We start from the raw sequence: 21,688 nt of genomic DNA on the forward strand, positions 1-21,688 counted from the left end.
AAAAACCAATCCATGATAAAACCTAGCCCCGTTATCATGGTATTCTGAGGGTCATCAATCCTTTCATTCTCCCATAGCAAGTCTAATTGCATGCTAGAGGTTAGAGAGTTTCGGCCAAACTTGTGGGCTGACTATATTTTTCAAATACAGAAATAATTCAAAGGCACCATTTCAGATCTTCCTATCATGGACATAATTTGTTTTTTAAATGTATTATGGTTTATAGAAGCGGGGGCATCAGGGTTTTCCCCCCTAGAGATTGACCTTTAGTTTTATGGACGTTGAGAAGCAGGTCTGAAACATGCATTTTGACTCTATCAGTTACAGGTGATATTTGGTGATACAGCTTATCAGAAGCTTCTAGATTCTCTGATATCTGATTATGGCTAAGATGGAGTTGGCGGATTTATTGTCGGGTCACTTGGGGGTAGGGGATTGTTGTGGAGATCACTACTTAAAGAACAGTCTAGAAGTCACTTGCAAAGACCTTCAAAGAATTTTCTAAGCCCTTGTCATTTTGTTTCGTCTAGCGAGAATGATTTCTGTTCTTTTAACTAATCCTGCCTAAAATAGTGAAAACGGTGTGTGAAGCTCCTACCAGCTTTCTCCTCCTGTCCTTCCTCATCATACATTCTGTCTTTGAGTTCTATCACACTAGGTTTCTCCAGTATACCCCTCTTTTTAAGTGTTTTGTGCCTGGACTATTTCACTTCTCTGCCTATTCATTTTTAAAGTGTGAATAAAGACTATCTTCTGGAAGTTTCTTAGAATAGCCCTCCTCCCCTTTAAATCTGGGAGGTGTTCTTCCTCTGTATTCTGCACCAAGTTAGAACAAAACACTTTACTTAGAAGTTGTACACCTCCAGCGGAGAACCACTTTTTGATCCTTGTTATCCTCTTCCTTAGCAGAACTTGGAACATTACAGTTTCCCTAAGTGGCTTGCTTTTCAGATTTAAACTTAAGTATGGTGCCACTATTTTCTTTTGGTAACATGGAATTATGCTTAAATAGGACTTAATGTAAACATACGGGAATAAAGATCAGTTTGAGAAATTTGTGTCACTTGGATAGTAGATCGATTGCAAGTTAATCAGTTTTTTCTTTTTATTGTCAGCTAGCACTTTAAAACAATATGTAATTCATATTGAAAATTTTATAAATATAATGTGTCATATAGTTTATTTATCCCAGTCATTGTTATTTATACCCTTTAAAAACATTTTCAGTTTTAGGGGGGAAAAAACCATCTCTCAAAGAATGTTGGTATACTTAGATAGAGATTTGCCAGTTTTAGAAGATGATTAAAAATGAATACCTTGACAATGGGGCTGGGGCGATAGCACAGCGGGTAGGGCGTTTGCTTTGCACACGGCCGACCCGGGTTCGATTCCTCCATCCTTCTCGGAGAGCCTGGCAAGTTACCGAGAGTATCCTGCCCGCACGGCAGAGACTGGCATGCTCCCTGTGGCATATTCGATCTGCCAAAAGCAGTAACAAATCTCACAATGGAGACGTTACTGGTGCCTGGTCAAGCAAATCGATGAACAATGGGAGGACAGTGCTACAGTGCTATGTAGTTTAGGCAAAGTACTTGAAATTTTGCAGACCCTCATCTGAAGATTATTCCTCACAGAGAGTGATGAAAAATCACTAGATAATAACTATGACAGATAGAGGACAAGGGAGAGAGAAATTTGGCCTGTAGTGTTTCACAGCATGGTCTAGCATATGGCACCTAAACACTCAATTACTCATCTGGTTAAGATGTAAAATGTTGGATTTATTAGGAAAAGTTAAACACAAATAGCAAGTTAAGTTGGGAAATCAGGAGGTAGTCAGGATATGAATGCACATTCAGACTCAAAACACAAAAAAAGTTTTTTTTACTAATAGGAGTTAGGAAAAAATGTTTACATATATACTATATCATTTATGAAATAACACTTATTTTTTTATTTTATTTATTTTTTGCTTTTTGGGTCGCACCCGGCAATGCACAGGGGCTACTCCTGGCTCTGTGCTCAGGAATTACCCCTGGCAGTGCTCAGGGAACCATATGGGATGCTGGGAATCGAACCTAGGTCAGCCGCATGCAAGGCAAACGCCCTACCCACTGTGCTATTGCTCCAGCCCCTAATACTTAATTTTTAAAAGCTTTGCTAATTTTCAGGTAAATGTGAAAAATGGGAATTCTAGACTTGATGTGGTCATTGTTTATGGTGTACTTAGCAAATTCAATGGGAATCCATTCCTTTTTTTAAAAATTTTTATTTATTTATTTATTTATTTTGGGGTCACACCCAGTGACACACAGGAGTTACTTCTGGTTCTGCACTCAGGAGTCACCCCTGGAGGTGTTCAGGGGACCATATGGGATGCTGGGAATCAAACCCAGGTCAGGCGCGTGCAAGGCAAATGCCCTACCCGCTGTGCTATCTCTCCAGCCCCCGTGCATTCTTTTTTAAAATAATTTTTTTAAATTATTGTAACTGTGAGAGTTATAAGCTTTCATGTTTGAGTTTCAGTCATACAATGATCAAATACCCATCCCTCCACCAGTGCACATTCTTCACCACACCAATGTCACCAGTATATCCCCCCCTTCCAACAACCCTCCCCCAGCCTCCATGGCAGATAATTTCCCCCATACTCTCTCTCTACTTTTGGACATTATGGTTTGCAATATAGTTGCTGAGAGTGTTACCATGTTTGGTCCTTTATCTACTTTCAGCACACACCTCCCATCCCAAACAATGCCTCCAACCACCATTGTCTTCGTGATCCCTTCTCTAATTCCAGCTGTCTTCACTCCCAGCTCATCAGGCAGGCTTCCAACTATGGGGCAATATTCCTGGCCCTTGTGTATACTGTCCTTGGGTATCAGTCTCATATTACGTTATTTTACATTCCACAAATGAGCGCAGTCCTTCTGTGTCTGTCCCTCTCTTTCTGACTCATTTCACTTAGCATGATACTCTCCATGTCTATCCATTTATAAGCAAAGTTCATGACTTCATCTCTCCTAGCAGCTGCATAGTACTCCATTGTGTAGATGTACGAAAGTTTCTTTAACCAGTCGTCTGTTCTGGTGCACTTGGGTTGTTTCCAGATTCTGGCTATTGTGAACAGTGCTGCAATGAACATATAGGTGCAGATGTTCATTTCTAATGTGGTTTTTTGAACCCTCAGGATATATTCCCAGAAGTGGTATTGCTGGGTCATATGTAAGCTCAATTTCTAGTTTTTGAAGGAATGTCCATATTGTTTTCCAGAAAGGCTGGACCAGTCAGCATTCCACCAACAGTGAAAGAGCGTCCCTTTTCTCTCACATCCATACCAGCACTGGTTGCTTTTTTTCTTTTGAATGTGTGCTGCTCTCTGTGGTGTGAGATGATATCTCATTGTTGTTTTGATTTGCATCTCCCAGAGGATTAGTGATGTGGAGCATTTTTTCATGTGCCTTTTGCCCATTTGCATTTGTTTTTTGAGGAAGCTTCTGTTTATTTCTTCTCCCCATTTTGTGATGGGGTTGGAGGTTTTTTCTTACATAATTCTACTAGTGTCTTGTGTATTCTGGATATTAATCCCTCATCAGATTGGTATTGGGTAAATATTCTTTCCCATTCCGTGGGCTCTCTCTGTATTTTGGTCACTGTTTCTTTTGAGGTTCAGAAGCTTCTTAGTTTGATGTAGTCCCTTTTGTTTAAGTTTGTTTCCACTTGCTTGGTCAGTGGTGTTTCATCCTTGAAGATACTTTTAGCTTGTGAAAGCATTCTAATGATTTAACTATTCCCTAGAGTCCAGAATCATTGTCATATATGTATATATATATGATATTACATATATTTGTATGACAATTATAGAATTAATATATATGATGTCATATATATGGCAATTATTCTGGATTCTAGGGAATATATATATATATATAAGACTCATTATCTGTGCCTTCCAATTCAATTCTGATAATTATTAGCACTTGAAGGCATATGAGATGCATTCTATGTTTCTTTCCTTAAAAATAACTCATTTTTATTAAAAAGCGATACATATTAATTACTGGAAAATTTAAAAATGAATGCAAGTCAAGGAAGTATTCATATTTCCACTTACCAAAAAAAAAAATGAAACATTCTTCAAGTACCTAAACCTCTACACACTTTTTAAGTGTATAATTTTTTCCTGATAATATTAGGTTTATGCAAACAATTTGTTCTCAGAGAACATGAAGTGTAACTATCAGTGCTAAGATTATTTTTGTCAGTGTCATAGTGTTTCGTTATGTGGATATGCCATAATCTATTTAATTAATCCCCTATTGCTTGACATTTAAATTGTTCCAATTTTTGAAAGGTATAGGCAGTACTTTTGATGAATAGAAATATAATTAAATCTTTCCACAGAATTTTTATTCTAAGGATAAACTCACCAAACTGAAATTACTGGGTCAAAGGCCATGATTATTTATTTATTTATTTATTTATTTATTTTTTATTTTTTTTTTCCCCCTTTATTTTATTTTATTTTTTTTTAAAGTTGTAGATTTACAATTTTTTGTGCTTTGGTTTCAATTATACAATGATCAGATACCCATCCCTCCACCAGTGCCCATTTTCCACCACCATGGATAATATCCCTCCCACCCCCATCCCCCCCTCCCCCCGTCTCTGTGGCAGGGCAATGCCCTGTGTTCTCTCTCTCCTTTTGGGTGTTGTGGTCTGCAAAAGAGGCATTGAGTGGCAAACATGTTCAGTCCATAGTCTACTTTCGACATGCATCTCCCCTCCTGGGAGGATCCTCCAAACATCCTTTATTTGGTGCTCCCTTCTCTATCTGAATAGCCCTTTCCTCTAGGATACCCGGCTGGCCTCTAAGTTATGGAGTAATCCTCCTGGTGCTGATCTCAGCTATTCTTGGGTATTAATCTCATACTTTGTTACTTTATATCCCCCAGATGAATGCAATCTTTCTATGTCTATCCCTCTCTTTCTGACTCATTTCGCTTAGCATGATACTTTCCATATTGTACCACTTGTATGTAAATTTCATGACTTCATCTTTTCTAAGAGCTACATAGTACTCCATTGTGTAGATGTACCAAAGTTTCTTTAACCAGTCATCTGTTCTTGGGCATTCAGGTTTCTTCCAGTTTCTGGCTATTGTAAAGAGGGCTGCAATGAACAAACAAGTGCAGATGTCACTTCGACTATACATTTTTGCCTCTCTGGGATATATTCCCAGGAGTGGTATTGCTGGGTCAAATGGGAGCTCAATTTCTAATTTTTTGAGAATCGTCCATACTGTTTTCCAGAAGGGCTGAACCAGTGGACATTCCCACCAACAGTGAAGGAGTGTCCCTTTCTCGCCACATCCACGCCAGCATCGGTTGCTTTTGTTCTTTTGAATGTGGGCCAGTCTCTGAGGTGTGAGATGGTATCTCATTGTGGTTTTGATCTGCATCTCCCTGATGATTAATGATGTAGAGCATTTTCTCATGTGCTTTTTTGCCATTCGGATTTCTTCTTTGAGAAAGTTTCTGTTCATTTCATTACCCCATTTTTGGATGGGGTTGGATGTTTTCTTCTTGTGGAGTTTAACCAGTATTTTGTATATCCTGGATATCAACCCCTTGTCAGATGTGTATTCGGTGAATATCCTTTCCCATTCTGTAGACTGTCTTTGTATTTTGGTCACTGTTTCTTTGGAGGTGCAGAAGCTTCTTAGTTTAAGATAGTCCCATTTATCTATCTCTGTTTTCACTTGCTCGGCCAGTGGCGTGGCATCTTTGAAGATACCATTAGCTTCAATGTCATGGAGGGTTTTGCCAACTTTATCTTCAATGTACCTTATGGTTTCTGGTCTGATGTTGAGGTCTTTAATCCATTTTGATCTTACTTTTGTACATGGTGTTAGGCAGAGTTCTGAGCCTATTTTTTTGCATGTAGCCGTCCAGTGATGCCAACACAATTTATTAAAGAGGCTTTCCTTACTCCACTTCACATTACTTGCACCTTTATCAAAGATTAGATGAGCATATGATTGAGGAAAGATGTCAGTGTATTCAACCCTGTTCCATTGGTCTGCAGTTCTGCCTTTGTTCCAGTACCATGCTGTTTTAATTATTACTGCTTTGTAGTACAGTTTGAAGTTCGGGAGGTTGATTCCTCCCATTTTCTTTTTCCCAAGAATTGCTTTAGCTATTCGGCCATGATTATTTAAACAGATTTTATGTAAATTACTGAATTGCCCTTCAGAAATATTCTATCATTTGCAGTTTCATTGTATGAGAGTGTTATTTTTCTGTGTCTTAATCTACATTTACTAAAAATATTGCAAACTACCTTCACAAATTTGCTAGATGAAAGCGTTATTTATCTCTTTGTGGCTTTAAAAAGATCTTACCCTTTTGTTACATATTGTAGCATAATTCCAGTTTGGAATTTGTTTTAACTTTGTGTGCTTTTAAAGATTAGCTTATCAAATGTATTTTTCCCTCACAATTTTTGTCAATAGTATTATGCCTAGAAAGGTGCACAGATGTTTCATAACCTGATTTTATATAGTAATGTATCTATGGTACCTTCTTTTACTTTTCTGGTTTCATTTTGTTTTGAACATTGGACTTTAACCTACTAATCATAAATATTTTTAGTCCTCAAATGGTTATCCAATTATCTCCACATATTTATGAAATAAATTATTCTGTCCACACTTCCTCTTTAATTTGTTTTCTTTCTTTTTTGTGTGTGTGGGGGGGGAGGCACATCTTGGAAACTTGCATCATTTATAAAACCAGATGAATCACATTCACTTCAGTAGCACATATGCTAAATTTGGAACAATAGAGAGCAGATAAGCATTACCCCTGCACAGAAATGATCAAATGTGTGAAGTATTCCATATTTTTAAGAATGTGGCAGGTGAAACTAAAAAACCACATTGGAAGACCTTGGTGTCAGAATAAGAGCAGCTGAGGAAAAAAATCAGTGAACTCCAAGATTAGTTGCAGGAAGTCTTTAGAAAACAATAGATGTGAAAAAGTCTGTGGGATGAGTTCAAAAGAAACGATATAAAAATTATTTAAATTCCTCAGGAATAGGGAGGCAAATTAGATGAAGAACCACTTGTCAAAGAACTCATAAAGGAAACTTTCTCATAGTTGATTAATTCATGACTCAGATTCAAGATGCCTGAAGGTTCCCATCCAAGATAAATGCAGATAAGAGCACTCCAAGACATATCATAATTAGAATTAAAAAAAAATACCAAAGTCAGAACAATGAAAGTAGCTAGACCAACGAATGAGTATACATATAAAGGAAGGCATATAAGATTCACAGAAGATTTATGAAATGAGACTCAATGGGCTAGAAGAAAATAGTAGATAGAGTTTAAAAAATACAGTGAAATGGGTACCTCACTATAAATACTTGATCAGCTGGATTATCATTCAAGTTTGTGGGTTCTGTGGTTTAAATATAAACATATCCCTCTCTGATATATTTGGAAACCCTGGCCCTGACCCTGTTACCTCTCATCCATTACCTTTTCTTACTTCCCCTCTCAATGTCTTTTTTTCAACCTCATTTCAGCGGTAGGGCGTTTGCCTTGCGCACAGCCAGCCCAGCCAAGCCGGGTTCGATTCCTCCGCCCCTCTCGGAGAGCCCAGCAAGCTGCCGAGAGTATCTCTCCCACACAGCAAAGCCTGACAAAGCTACCTGTGACATATTCAATATGCCAAACACAGTAACAACAAGTCTCAAAATGGAGACATTGCTGGGCCCACTTGAGCAAATCGATGAACAACAGGAGGACAGTAACAGTGAGTGAATCACTGGGAGACACAGTTACAAAGCTGTGCATGATCAGGTTTCAGTCATACAATGTTCCAACCCCCATCCCTCCACCAGTGTACATTTCCTACAGCAATGTACCCAGTTTCCCTCACGTCACCTCCCTGCTCTCAAGCCTGTCTCTATGGCAGACACTTTTCTTCTCTCTCTCCCACTCCTCTCTCTCTCTCTCTCTCTCTCTGCCCTCCCCTCCCCTCCCCCTTCTAGACATTATGGTTTGCAGTACAGATACTAAGATATTATCATGTTTGTTCCTTTACCTACTTTCAGCACGCAATTATTACCCAGAGTGATCATTTCCAGTTATCATTGTCATAGTGGTCCCTTCTCTGTCCCAACAGACTTCTCCTCCAGCTCTTGAGGAAGACTTCCAACTGTGGACCGATCCTCCTGGCCCTTGTTTCTACTATCCTTGGATATTAATCTCATACAATGTTTTTGTTCTAGCCCACAAATGAGTGCAACAATTCCACATCTGTACCTCTCCTTCTGATTCATTTCACTCAGCATGATTCTCCATGTCCATCCATGCTGTACATATTTTGATTAGGTGCATAAATGTTTTGGAAAGTGAGTTATTTCTATTATAGCATTAAAAAATCGCCAGATGTAATAGAAGAGAATGTGGCTTTGCAAAGGGGAGGCATGTAGATTACATTGGCTCCTACATTGTAGAAATGAGGTTGAAAAGAAGAAATTGAGAGGGGAAGTAAGGAAAGGTAATGGATGAGAGGTAACAGGGTCAGGGCCAGGGTTTCCAATATATCAGAGACCTGTGAGATGGTCAGATTTCTTCGTCAAGACCCTGAACAATCGATTTGAGGCTCTTCATGTTCCTTGCCATTGGGCTACATTAGCACGTGACAGGGATGAATGGAGATGTTGCTGGCACCCGCTCGAGCGAATCGATGAATAATGGGATATCAAGTGATCAAGTGATACTCGGTGGAGAAAAACTGAAAGCCCTCTCTCTGAGGTCATTCACAAGACAAGTTTCCCCACTCTTACCACTGTCATTCAAAATAGTATCAGAAGTCCTGGGTCTGGAAATTTGGCAAGAAAATAGCAAGAGCATTCAGATTGGAAAAAGAAGAAGTCAAACTGTCACTGTTTTCAGATAACATGATACTAAGAAAACCCTAAAGACAAGCAACAACAACAACCAAACCCTAAGTAGAAACAATAAACCTGTACATTAATGTGGCAGTCTACAAAATCAAGACACAGAAATCCATGGCATTTCTATATGCAAATAATGAAAAAGAAGAGAGATAAACCCATTTTCACAACTATTTTGTGTCTTGAGTAATTACCTCGATTCTTTTATTATTTGATTTTACTCAGAGGGCCTCCAAGCAGTGCTCAGAAAGACACTGGTCACAAAGTTCCAGTTTAGTCTTGTTGTGCTCCTTGAACCCAGTGGTCCCGAGGCTGTCAGGACCACTCTCTCCCCCACCCCCTACCAGGTGGTGCTTGGGGGAAGATGAAGTGTTGGGATCAAACGCTGTGCCTTGTGCATATAAGGCATCTACCCCTGAAAATACCTCCTGGTTTCTTAATTATTTTAGATTCAGAATCAGTCCACACCTTTTCTCCCAAAGGGCCAGAGTGACAGTACAGTTGGTAGCACATTTTTCTTGCATGCTCAGCACCACATATGGTCTCCTGATCCCCATCAGGAGTGATTCCTGAGTGCAGAGCCATGAGTAAGCTCTGAGCACCACCAGATGTGGCCAAAAATATCAATTCCCCTCTTTCCTATTTTTAAATATTTATTTTTATGCTTTAGTCATTATCTGGGCTGGAGCGATAGCACAGCGGTAGGGCATTTGCCTTGCACGCAGCGAACATGGCCGACCCAAGTTCGATTCCTCTGCCCCTCTCGGAGAGCCCGGCAAGCTACCGAGAGTCTCTCGTCTGCACGGCAGAGCCTGGCAAGCTCCCCATGACGTATTCAATATGCCAAACACAGTAACAACAAAGTCTCCAATGGAGACGTTACTGGGCCCGCTGGATCAAATCGATGAACAACGGGAGGACAGTGACATTATCTAGAACAATCATAAGACTTCCAACTAGGGGACTGGAGCAATAGTACAGCAGGGTAGAGTATTTGCTTTGCATAGGACTGACCCAGGTTCAATCCCCAGCATCCCATATGGTCCCGTGAGCACTGCCAGGAGTAATTCCTGAGTACGGAGTCAGGAGTAATGCCTATACATTGTCAGGTGTGAACCAAAAAAAAAAAAAAAAAGAATGTCAACTAATTTTAATCTGTGCAAATGCTTTGATCTTATTTGTGATTTTAACATAATTTCTGATTTAAGCTGAATATTAACATTTGGTTCAATATAGATACTCAATTTTAGAATGGTTTTCACCCAGCCAAAGGAATTTTTTTGTTCTTTCCCTTGTTCTTTATATTCTATGTTAATGAAATGTAATGTTAATGAATGAAATGTAATGTTAATGAAATGTTACTAATAACTAGAGGAGCTGTTTGTAGATTGAAATTTAGAGCCAGACTTCCTGGGTTCAGATCCCATCTCTACCATATATAAATTATGTGACTATTTACTCTTCTTGCTTTAAGTTTTACTTCACAGGTAAAATTTAGAATAATACTACCTCAGGGTTGTTGTGGAGAATAGATGTCAGTCCATACAAGGTCTTAGAATAGGGTCAAACAAATAGTAAAGTAAGCAACATTATTTTTTTTTATTATTATTAGTGAAACACCATGAGGTACAGTTGTAGATTTACAAATTTTTGTGCTTGGATCTCGGTCATACCACGATCAAATACCCATCCCTCCACCAGTGCCCAGTTTCCACCACCAGGATAATATCCCTCCCCCCCCATCCTCCCATCCCCCCATCCCCCCCTGCCACTGTGGCAGGGCATTCCCCCCTGTTCTCTCTCTCCTCCTGGGCGCTGTGATCAGCCAAAGAGGCATTGAGTGGCGAACATGTTCAGTCCAGTCTACTTTCAACCTGCATCTCCCCTCCTGGGAGGATCCTCCAAACACCCTCCACTTGGTGTTCCCCTTTCTATCTGAATTGTCCTTTCCCCTAGAATACCCGGCTGGCCTCTAAGTTATGTAGTAATTCTCCTGGTGTTAAGCAACATTATTTTTATTGAATATAAAATAATTCTATATTATCAGGTCATGCCATTTTTATTTATTATATTATTGTGAATAAAATTAATGATTATAGAAAAGTTAAATAATGTTCCTAAAGAAATAAAACCAGTAAGTTTCTAAGCAAGGTCATTTTTCATCATCACTCTGTGGTACCAGTGGAATTTACTATTTATTTCGGGTATCTATTTATCAGCTTTATTGCTGTGTCATACTGACTTTATAAATGGTCTAGGAAGTGTTTCATCTTCTCTTTCATTCCGGAGCAGTTTAAGTTGCATAGAAATGACCTTTTCCTTAAATATCTGGTAGAAAACTGCTTATAAAGATCACCTGGCCTCCACAGTTCTTCTGGAGGAAATTTTCCAGATTATTTCAAAAAGTTTCTGAGAGTATAATTGGTGAGTCTTGATCTGTACTTGGGAAATCAAAGTTTAATTACTGTGTATTACATTTAAAGCATTAAGTTGAGAGTCATTAAAGGAAAAAAATGAATAAAACATCTAAAGGGCTTATTAAGAATGACACAAGGTTATTTGCTTTGTAAGTAGCAGAAAAAACAGTGCATAACAGTAAATAATGGTAATGAATAAGATTACATTTGATTAATTCCTGACAAGTTTGGTCTTTATGAACTAGAGAGATTCTAGATTATCCTTAAGAATAGCTAATATTAGGTGGTCAGATGTGAAGGATATTTATATTTGATTACTTTGAAAACAGGATCTTGGAGTTCCTGTACCAAGAAAAATGGAAAAATTTTTATTTTCTGTTTCTCTCTTCTTTTTATTGGTCTCGGGATATATATAACAGATTATGTGCTGACAACAGATATTTTTGAAGGATGTCATACTAAAGTGAATTTTAACAAATTTCCTAATTGTCCTGATATTTCTGCTTAGAGAGGATGTTTTGGAATCCCACTTCATCACATAGCAAACACTAACAAATGAGGTGAAGCATGTGAAAATATCCAAAAAAGGTATTTGCTACATGCTCCCTTCTCTTTTCTGAGAGCAACTGTTGTCATAAAAATGGCAACATTAATTACAGAATACAATACCCTTTGAAATCTTTTCTCCACTCTCCCTGTGTACATGCGTTGCTCCAGAGCAAGCCACGTAGAAATACTCCTCATTTCCAGATTTTTGTTTCCACGTTGTCATTCGTGACATGTTCATTTATTATCTCCGTATGTTAGCTCTTTCCTCAGCCTGAAGTGGTCTTTTATTCTTTGCTTTCTACTCGGCAAGCTCTGACCTCTTTTCCAGGGCTCACATCTACTGGAGTTTCTTCTCTGAGAGACCCCGGCAAGGTTGTTTCTCTAGGATGCCTAATAACTTTAACAGATCTCCTCCTGTACTACTGCAAGGTCTCTTAGGCTGCGGTTACACTTTATTTGATTTTACACCTTCCCCAGAGCCGATCCGCAGTTGACTGACTTATAGCAGATGCTCAAAAATAGAAGATGTCTGTGCACCTATGAATAAATCCCCAAACCATGGCTTGCAGACATCTGGTTCTATGACATCTGCTTTAGAGGAAAAACAGAAATGAATCTCCAGAACAGCTTTTGACAGCAAAGTTGTTATTTTTGTTCTTTGACTATAAGCTACCATCTTTGTTGTTGATTTAGCTGGTGAATCCACATTGGGGCAATTATCCCTGATGGAGTGACTTCCGAAAGATAGTTTTTTTGTTTCTCAAAAACACACCGTGAAAGCTGGTAATCTGAGGAAACTCTACTGGTCATAATGTAGATTCTACATTATTTAGTGATTCTCACAAAGAGATTTTCACAAAGAAACTAAGTTCGATCTGAGAGGATCAACTTCTATATGGAAAGTAGGAAGAATTTTTTACTCTAATGGAGAAATGAGAAGTACACTTTTTCTTTCCCTCATAATATGTCTAAAAATAATTTATAAACCAAAAGACCTGAACCACATGCAAAATTGCTATTTTAATATCTGTAATTCTCTGAGGATTGATTCTATGTTTTTATGTGGCTGAGGTAGTGACCAACGGCTTCTGTGACTTTGCTGCTTCGGTTGTTCAATTCAGTAAGCATTCTGTGTGCTGACCACCGAGCTGTCAAGAGTAGACATGTATTTGATAGAAGGGAGTCAAGATTTATACAAACAAGAAAGGTGCCATGGCCGTCATGGAATTTTAAGTAAATGTCGATAAAGTAGGTAATAGTCACAGTGATAAAAGGGGTGATATATCACTTCAGATATCCTACTTTTACAATTTGTATTTCTACCACCATCATAATTAAAAACTCTGTTTCGGACATCAGTGGATATTTTGTGTGACTGGAATACGGTATGTGTTTAGGGAATAAACTGGTGAAGCTACCTAATCTCGGGACTTTGTTTTTAGGGAGATATTTACTCACTGTATCAACTTCTGTTCTCATGATTTTCTTTGCTTCTGTAGTATTAGTGATTACTCCACTTTTGATTATTTCTTTATTAGGGTTTTCCCTCTTTGTTTTTATGTCTAGCAAAGGTTTTACTTATCTTCTCCCAGAATCAGTTTTTGTTTTATCTATTATGTTTTATTTTATTCATTTCTATTTCCATTTTAATTTTAATTATTTCTTCTACTGACTTTTAGTTCTAGTGTTAATCCTTTCAAGGTTTTACATATATAAGATGACATTACTTGAACATATCATATGTGTGGCTGCCATTCTTTTATTTTCTGTAGTTTTATAGTTCTGTCGCTTTCTACTATGTATTTTTTTATGCCTTTTCCTTTTTTTGGGGGGGGGTCACACACGGCGTTGCTCAGGAGTTACTCCTGGCTTTTGTTCTTAGGGAGATATTTACTCACTGTATCAACTTCTGTTCTCATGATTTTCTTGTCAGGAATCACTCCTGGCGGTGCTTGGGGGACCATACGGGATGCTGGGAATCGAACCGGGGTCAGCTGCCTGTAAGGCAAATTCCCTACCCGCCGTGATATTGCTCCAGCCCCCTGCCTTTTCCTTTTTTAAATTACATTATGATATCTATTTTGATGGAGATGATAGCAACAACTGTTGATACAATTCTAGGGTTGAAACTGATTAGATAACTGCTGCATTATTAAAATCAAGAAGTATTAAAAGTCAGCTTTTTCATTTAAAATTAGCAATATCAGATCACGAGGTTGCTAAGTTCTTGTCTAGGAATTTATTAAGCTGCTTGTTGCTAGTTGGGCCTTCTTTGTTAATTGTTTTTGTTTGTTGAGTTTGCTTGGCGTCTATGTTAGTTTCCCATCTAATCTGGTTTGCTCCTTCTGGAATTTTAGTATTGAAGAATTGGGAGGTGCTGTGCACTTGGAGACTTCAAGGTCTGTGGTCTAGGCCAGTGAGTTGACCTTGCAGCTGCGGTGGGAGGTGAGCGTGGCTGCCCAGGCTTCAGGTGGTATGGGGGCGGGGGATGGGGGGAGGTTGCCTGCTCTGACCCAGAGAAATACCAGAGAGTTCAGCCTGGGTACCAGAGTACCTGAAATTATTTGTAGTGTAGAGTGTCTGCAGAGAATATTTGTGAAGCGCTTGAGTTGAGCCCATGGTGGCTGCAGTGGTGGGGTGTGGGTGTGGCTGCTGGGGGTTTGGTAGGGCATGGACACAGCTTTCCCACCTCCCAAGGGTGCTCCAGAGTTTTCATTATGTGCCTTTTCATGTGCATGGTTTACCCTTATGATACTCTCCATATATTAATTTCTGTTTTTAATTATTTTTTAATTTTTATTAGTGAAACACCATGAGGTACAGTTGTAGACTTACAAGTTTTTGTGCTTGGGTTTCAGTTATACAATGATCAAGTACCTGTCCCTCCACCAGTGCCCATTCTCCACCACCACTGATGCCAGTATCCCTCCCACCCCCCCATTCCCCCCATCACATCCCGTCTTTGTGGCAGGGCACCCCCTTTTATTCTCTCTCTCCTTTTGGGTGTTGTGGTTCGCAAAAGAGGCACTGAGTGGTAATCATGTTCAGTCTATAGTCTACTTTCAGCGTGCATCTCCCATCCTGGGAGGACCCTCCCAACACCCTTTACTTGGTGCTCCCTTCTCTATCTGAGCTGCCTTTCCCCCTAGCATGTGCCACTGGCCTTCAAGCCATGGGGTGAACCTCCTGGTACTTATCTCAACTATTCTTGGATGTTAGTCTCCTATTTTGTTACTTTATGTTCCCCAGATGAATGCAATCTTTCTATGTCTTTCCCTCTCTTTCTGACTCATTTTACTTAGCATGATACTTTCCATGTAGTACCACTTGTATGTAAATTTCATGACTTCATCTTTTCTAACAGCTGTGTAGTATTCCATTGTGTAGATGTACCAAAGTTTCTTTAACCAGTCATCATTTTTGGGCACTCAGGTTTTTTCCAAATTTTGGCTATTGTGAACAGTGCAGCAATGAACATAGAAGTGTAGACAGTCTACAGAATGGGAAAGGATATTCGCCCAGTAACCATCTGACAAGGGGTTGATATCAAGGATATACAAAGCATTGGTTGAACTCCACAAGAAGAAAACATCCAACCCCATCATAAAATGGGGCGATGAAATGAACAGAAACTTACTCAATGAAGAAATCTGAATGGCTAAAAGGCACATGAGAAAATGCTCTACATCAATAATCATCAGGGAGATGCAGATCAAAAAACAACAATGAGATACCATCTCACACCACAGATACTGGCCCACGTACAAAATAACAAAAGCAACTGGTTTTGGAGTGGATGTGGTGAGAAAGGGACCCTCCTTTACTGCTGGTGGGAATGCTGACTAGTTCAGCCCATTTGGAAAACAGTATGGATGATTCTTAAAAAATTAGAAATTGAGCTCCCATTTTATCCAGCAATACCACTCCTGGGAATATATTCCAGAGAGGCAAAAAAGTACAGTCGTAATTTCTCTTTTTAATGTCTGTTTTAGATTTTTGATTTCTTCTTGTCCTGGTGATCACAACATCCTTCCTATATTGAAAAATTCTCTTGTGTGTGTGTTAGTATTGACTTGTGATTAATTGACTATACCATTTCTGTTCTTTTTTACTTTTTTTAAATCTTTTTTATTGTTCCATAGTATTGTTTTTTTTTTTTGTCTCTGTTCCCACTACTCCTTTTAAGTGGAGCAAGATCGTTTTATTGAACAAAAATCCTTTGAAAGACATGAGGGGAGGGAAGAAAGGAAATATGGGAGCATATGAGCTTCTCCAAAGAGGGAAAGAGCAAGCAAAGAGACAGAGAGACAAACAAGTAAGACATATGTTCAAGGGAGAACGTGACCTTGAAAAGCAAACAAGCAAGCAAGTATGTTGAAAGATTTGTGTTCAAGGGAGAACATCGGCCTGAGAAAGAATGCACCCTGTATTACTCTTATCCCCTTGCTCAAGATATTTTGACCCTGGGGCTGGAGTGATCAGACAGCAGGTGAAGTGTTTGCCTTGCACACAGCTGACCTGAGTTCGATCCCTAGCACCCCACATGGTCCCCTGAATACTTCCCTGAGTAATTCCTGAGTGCAAAAGCAGGAGTAACCCCTAAGTTTTACTGGATATAATCAAAAAAGTAAAAAAATATAGTTTTTATCTTTTTTTTTATCGTTGAAGCACTGTAGCACTGTTACTGTCCTGCCATTGTTCATCGATTTGCTTGAAGAACTTCCAAAATTTTTTGCAGTGACAAAATATAGATGGCGGGTCTTTGTTTTCCTTCTGCTGAAGCCTGTATTCTCTCTTGAGAACTCTCTTTCCCCTCACATTTAAATGAACATCTTTCAATTAAACTATTTTGCTTCACTAAAAAAATATATAATATAAATGTAGATAAACTCTACTAGCTTTCTTTTTTACTAAAAAAAAAACCCTTATTTCTCCCTAATACTTGAGATAATTTTGCCCGTAAAGTATTCTTGGGTGGCCCTTGTCCCTTGCACTTCAGAGACAAGCATCCTCACATCCTCAGATCTTATGCTGAACCAGTGGCCAAGTTGGCTGAGAATCCTGAGAAAAAAAAAAAAGAAAAAAAACCCACACGCATCAGTCTTTGACAGTGGTGCCAGGGAGGGTCAGGTGAGGAACAATCTAGAGGAGAGACCCAGCCTGCTACCCTCACTGGCCTATTTCTGCAGAGAGCCACGCTTACATTCTCTTCCTCCTGGTATGCTGCAGGGCTGTCCTGCACTTTGATGGAAGAGGAAGGAAATTCAGGCTGTCTGGCTGCTGTTAGTCTCAAATTTCTGACTCAGTTTTGTTTTGTTTGATCTTAAGTTCCAGAGCTTGGGTTTCTTGCAGTTCAGCCTCTCACTGCAGATGGAAAGGTGGGTTGTTATTTCTGCACTCTGGTCTCACTCATGCCAGATCATGCCTGTAGTAAACGTGGCGGGTGTGCACCACCCTCTTCAGTCATCAGTCCCTCCCGTTCATCTCCGTCCTGTGCTGAGATCACATGCCTTCAGATGTGAGATGTGTGTGTCTTGAGGCAAACTTGGCTGTTAGTAGGTAAAAGTGTGTGTGTGTGTGTGTGTGTGTGTGTGTGTGTGTGTGGGTGGGTGTGTGTGGGTGGGTGGGTGACACATAGTTGACTCTTGTAATAGCATCTATTTTTTAAAATGTTTAAATTTTATATTTTTTATTAGTGAAACACCATGAGGTACAGTTGTAGACTTACAAATTTTTGTACTTGGGTTTCAATTATACAATGATCGAATACCCATCCCTCCACCAGTGCCCATTTTCCACCACCACGGGTCCCAGTATCCCTCCCACCCCCATCCCTCCCATCCCACCCTGCCTCTGTGGCAAGGCATTCCCTTTTGTTCTCTCTCTCTTATTGGGTGTTGTGGTTTGCAAAAGAGGCAATGGGTGGCAATCATGTTTGTCCTATAGTCTACTTTCAGCATGCTTCTCCCATCCTGAGGGGATCCTCCCAACACCCTTTATTTGGTGCTCCCTTCTCTATCTGAGCTCCCTTTTCCCCTAGCATGTGTGAACAGCATCTATTTTAACATTACCTCCAGGCATCTTTTATTTATTTATTTTTTTAATTTTTTTTGCTTTTTGGGTCATACCCGGCCATGCTCAGGGGTTCACTCCTGGCTCTGCACTCAGGAATCACTCCTGGCAGTGCTCGGGGGACCATATGGGAAGCTGGGAATCAAACCCGGGTCGACCGCATGCAAGGCGAACGCCCTACCCGCTGTGCTATTGCTCCAGCCCCAGCATCTTTTTTTTTAAATTGAAAAATAATTTATTGAATTGCCTGAAATACACAGTTACAAAGTTGTTCATGTTCTATCGCCCAACCCTTCACCAGTGAGTACATTTCCCATCACCAATGTCCCTGGTCCTGGAGGTCTTTGGCTGGTCCTGGAGGTCTTCAGCTGCCGGAGCCCTGGTCGGGGTGGGGAGGAAAGCTCAACCCGCTCCCCTCCAAGGGGCCCCGACGAGGAACAGCCAGGCGCAGGGACAGGAGACTAGTTTCCCTCCCATCCTTCTTCCTCACCTCTATGGCAGGCATTGAGGCATTGCTCTCTCTCTCTCTCTCTCTCTCTCTCTCTCTCTCTCTCTCTCTCTCTCTCTCCCTCTCTTTCTCTTTGTCTCTCTCTTTCTCTTCCCTATTGGGAATTATGGTTTGCAGTACAGAGGGAGGGCACCTCACAAGTGTTGCTCAGACGTCTGGGAACTAATCAGGTGGATGGTTAATGTGAGGATTTCCCAGGTCCTGTTGTGCTGCAGATTACTCAGGAAACCTGGGCAGTGGTTAGGTACGTCTGGGGTCACCTCTGGTACTGTCTGGCAAGTCTGTGGTGCCTGAAATGGCAACAGGGTCAGCTACATGCAAGGCATGTATATTGACCCCTGTTCTATCTTCTAGGCTCCTAATAGATATTTTTCAATGAAGTATTAACATATAATAAAACAAAACAATGATCAAACCTATTGATGATGAGAATGTAGTTAAATGCACTGACACATGACAGTATGTCTTTTGTCTCTCACCCAATGAAAAACTTCAGATTTTGTATTTTTTCTGATGATTAAGTAGCTCCATAGAAAATACAAACAAAGCAGGACTCGATAAAGAAAACATAAAAAATGACTTCAAATCTGTCCATCCAGGAAAGCAGAGATGACATTTTGGTGGATACCTTTTCAAATATATTTCTATGAAGAGAAATACAACATTATTTTCTTATAAAATATTATACATATTATTCCACAATGTGAATATGTTAGCATTAACCAACCTCATAAGTAAATCTGATCTTTGTATTTTCTACTTTTATTAACAAATTTAAGATAAATGTTCTTGAATGGATATTCATCGATACTTGAAAAGTATTTCCCAGAAAAAATATTATAAATAGACTATCTAATGAAGAGTACATAAATTTTGAAATATTGACCCAATTGGGAAAAATGGGTTTCAAAAATGTGGAAATTTACATGTCTAGTAACTGCCATTCATTTTCTAATGTCTTATATTGACAATATATACTTTAAAAAATTTTGATGAGAGGAAGATGCAATAATCTCTTATGTTAATTATTAAGATCAATTTTCACATTTTATTGACACATTATTTACCATTAATCCTACAGACTATGTTGCAGAATACCTATTTTTACTAAGCTTTTAGAACGTTTTATCTGTTGGTGATATTATATCTTTGTTATGTGTTTACCATTAATCTTGCAGAGTGCCTATTTTTATTAAGTTTTTAGAACTTCTTAATCTGTTGGGGATATATCTTTGTTATATTTGTTGAAAATATTTTCCCAGCTTCTTGCTTTTCAAATTCTTAAGTTATTTAAATAATTTTTCATGTACTAATTAAACAATTCTGACAATTTATTAATTCTTTTCTAGATTTTATGACAGGTTTACAAAAGACCATGTTCACCCCCATTTGAAGAAGGGTTGGGAAAATATGAAAATATAATATATAGAATATATTTTACAATTTATAAAAGTAGGGCGGGCTGGAGCGATAGCACAGCGGGTAGGGCGTTCGCCTTACAAGCGGCCAACATGGCCAACCCGAGTTCGATTCCTCCGCCCCTCTCCGAGAGCCCGGCAAGCTACCAAGAGTATTCGATATGCCAGACACAGTAACAACAAAGTCTCCAATGGAGACGTTACTGGGCCCGCTCGAGCAAATCGACGATCAACGGGAGGGCCTTTACCTTTACCTAAAAGTAGGGGAAGACAACTCAATATAAATCCTGTTAACATTACAGAAAAATCAAAACATGAAAAAATTCTGAGCATACTTTGATAAGGAGAATTAAACCAGATACATTTGGAACTTTTCAAAATCAATTCTGGAATGGTATGCAGTCAGCGCACAGAAAATGCTTTCAACTGATCTAGTATTTTTTTTTCAAGTACTAGGTACTGCTCTAGGTTTTGATTCAGAGAGAGAAAAGTAATGATTTTGAAGATTATCTCTGCCCATGAGTCATAACAGTCTGGGGCGACAGAAGGCTAGAATTCTCCTTTCTTTTTTCTTCTGAACCACAAGAGAAATAATTAGTGCTAAAAATTTCTTCATCTTGAGAAAAATTCGTTTCAATAAAACTTATTGTTTAAAATACCCAAGCTGCCTTTTACATCTACACTCAAAATTATCCTGCAGAGAGGTCCTGGTGCCTTTGAGACACTGATGGGACTATAATAACTAAACCTGTAATCATATTTCATGCCAGGGAATTGTTTTCAAAACATCTATACTGTTTAATCAGTCATGATGTTTTGTGTGAAACATTTCCATCATTAAGAGATGAAAATATTTGGTTATCTCACTCTGCATGTGATTTGAATGCGTGTGCATGAATGTACATATGCGCATGTATATTAGCAGAATTTGAAATACAATCATGTTTTTGAGTATATCTATTATACTCAATTTTATAAGAAAAAATGGAAGGTATTAGGATAGAACCTAAGGTCTACTTTATAATGAGAGAATAATAGTTATTTGTTTTATTAATCAAATTTTATTTATTTATTTATTTAAATTAATTTTTTATTAGTGAGACACCATGAGTACAGTTGTAGACTTACAAATTTTTGTGCTTGGGTTTCAATTATACAACGATCAAACACCCATCCCTCCACCAGTGCCCATTTCCCACCACCACGGATCCCAGTATCCCTCCCACCCCCCATCCCACCTTGCTTCTGTGGCAGGGCATCCCCTTTTGTTCTCTCTCTCCTTTTGATTGCCACTCAATGCCTCTTTTGAATTAAATTTTAGAAATTATCTTCATTATTCAGTCTAGACTGGACTGATAACACGGCAGGTAGGGCATTTGCCTTGCACGTGTCCGACCCAGCCAACTTGGGTTCGATTCTTCCACCCCTCTCAGAGAGTCTGGCAAGTTCCCGAGAGTATCTTTCCCACATGGCAAAGCCTGGCAAGCTACCCATGACTTATTCGATATGCCAAACACAGTAACAACAAGTCTTACAATGGAGACATTACTGGGCCACTCGAGCAAATCGATTAACAATGGGAGGACAGTGTTACAGTGCATTCAGTCTAGACAGACGCCTGTTAAGTAAGCAGTTTCATTCTACCAGAAACAAACCAAAAACCAAAACCCTCAAGATTCAGTATGGTTAGGTGTTGAGGGTAAATCAGAGAAAAGTCAGTAATAAAAGTAAAACTTCAAGTTTATTGTCCT

At 39.2% G+C, this 21,688-nt stretch overlaps 1 protein-coding gene and 1 non-coding gene across 2 annotated transcripts in view; both read left to right on the forward strand.

The window, feature by feature from the left end:
• Positions 1–21,688, forward strand: part of LOC130016241 (histone-arginine methyltransferase CARM1-like) — a 327,432-nt gene that overhangs the window by 86,153 nt on the left and 219,591 nt on the right. The window lies entirely within an intron of this gene.
• Positions 6,807–6,908, forward strand: LOC130016265 (U6 spliceosomal RNA). The gene has a single exon (XR_008791219.1). It is a non-coding gene; the product is annotated as a U6 spliceosomal RNA (small nuclear RNA).

The sequence above is a fragment of the Sorex fumeus genome, unplaced genomic scaffold (genome assembly GCF_029834395.1).
Source record: "Sorex fumeus unplaced genomic scaffold, SorFum_2.1 ptg000149l, whole genome shotgun sequence".
Classification (NCBI taxonomy): domain Eukaryota; kingdom Metazoa; phylum Chordata; class Mammalia; order Eulipotyphla; family Soricidae; genus Sorex; species Sorex fumeus.